Raw genomic sequence first — 1,764 nt, forward strand, 5'->3', positions numbered from 1 at the left:
GCCTCACTTACCCATCAGAAATAGGCTCATCTCTCCAGTCTAAAGATACAGTCCCTGTCACATTTAGAAATCTGTTTAGCCTTTACCTAAGAGAGTTGTGATACAATAGGCTGCCAATTTCCTCATTCCCATTCCCAACATTCTTTTTTTCCCCTAAACTTACACCAGAATCAGATACTAGTGCATCATGAGGACCAATAATGACAAACGTCTACAGCAAGAAAATCAAGACGTTACAAACTTATGCTGACAAAAAATGTGAGAATACATGAGAAAGTATATGTATGTATATATATATATATAGATAGATAGATAGATAGATAGATATACTTATGTAAATATATATGTGTATATATGTATTGAAAGACCCCAGCCCAACAACGTCAATTTCTGTATCCCCAAGCCCGGTGTGCCAGCTCACCAAAGATCCGGCTGAGGTTCTGCTGGGCACCTGCAGGCGCCTGTGTCCCAATAAACAAACCTCTTGCGCTTTTGCAGCCAGTGTTTCGTGTGATTCTCCTTGGACAGGGAAACGGGGGTCTTTCATTTTGGAGGTCCCACCGAGATAGAAAAGGACCCCCTCCCCGTCCGGATCCCTGCCCAAGGACCACTGGCATCACTGGGAGGTAAGCTGGCCAGCTCATGTTGTGTTTGTCGTGTAGTCTGGTGTCACGTCTATGTTTGTAACCCTTGACTGATACTTTGTTTCTATGCACTGCATCTGTACGATTACGTGTAGTCGCTCTGTATTCTGGGCAGCTTGAGAAGGAGTTGACGAACTTGGACTTCTCCCCTGCCACCCTGGGAGACGTCCCAGGGATTTTTGTAGGCGACGGTGGAGCTTCTGCTCCACCTAAGCCATCTGTAGGTGACAGTGGGGCTTCTGCTCCACCTAAGCCATCTGAACCGCACAGTGCTCTTTCTATTCGGTCTGATTGTAGTGTTATTGTGATATTGTGTTATTGTTTCTGTCTCTGTAATCTATCTCCTCATCTAAAACTAACATGGGGCAATCAATCACGACCCCTTTGAGTCTCACCCTCGACCACTGGCAAGACGTCCGAAATCAGGCAGATAACCTCTCGGTAGAGGTCAAAAAAAAAAAAAAAGAAAAAAAAATAGATAACACTCTGCACTGCGGAATGGCCAACACTCAATGCGGGCTGGCCTAAGGAAGGAACATTTAACCCTGAATTGGCTTTGGGGATGGGAGCCGAACTTTCAGTCATAAATTCTGTCCCAGATGGAGATTCTACACTGAGGTAGGTGCACGCACCCCATGTCTGTTTGAGGTGCATCTTTCTCTATTTCTGGAGGTAAGGTGGGCACCCGACGGCTACTTAAACGCAATTAGTGCAGCTGCCACTCCACAAGACTCGGGTGAGAGGTTTCTCAGCCTAGGCAGCTCTCAATCACCTGTTCAGTACTCTCAGACGAATTCTTAAGGTTCCTTTCTCTTGAGCCCCCTTCCGACAGCCCTCATGGGTATCTAGGGTGACCGGTAGATAAATGGCACTGAGGGAAAGCCCCAATCACATTTGCCTCCGTATGGGCCGTGCAACACTCCCAACCCCGCATCCATTCCTCCTGGATGCTTCCCTTCCTTCGCAGGTCAGAAATGTTAGCAATTCAGGTTGCAGGACTGAAAAAGACATGAGATAATTAGTAAAATCTGCCCAGATTCCCTAAGGTGCATAGGTAACTTTCAATAGTCTGTTTTAAAGGTTATCATAGATTGTTTCTTGGGGATGATTTTGGCTAAAT

This window comes from Ictidomys tridecemlineatus, chromosome 5 (genome assembly GCF_052094955.1).
Source record: "Ictidomys tridecemlineatus isolate mIctTri1 chromosome 5, mIctTri1.hap1, whole genome shotgun sequence".
Taxonomy (NCBI): Eukaryota; Metazoa; Chordata; class Mammalia; order Rodentia; family Sciuridae; genus Ictidomys; species Ictidomys tridecemlineatus.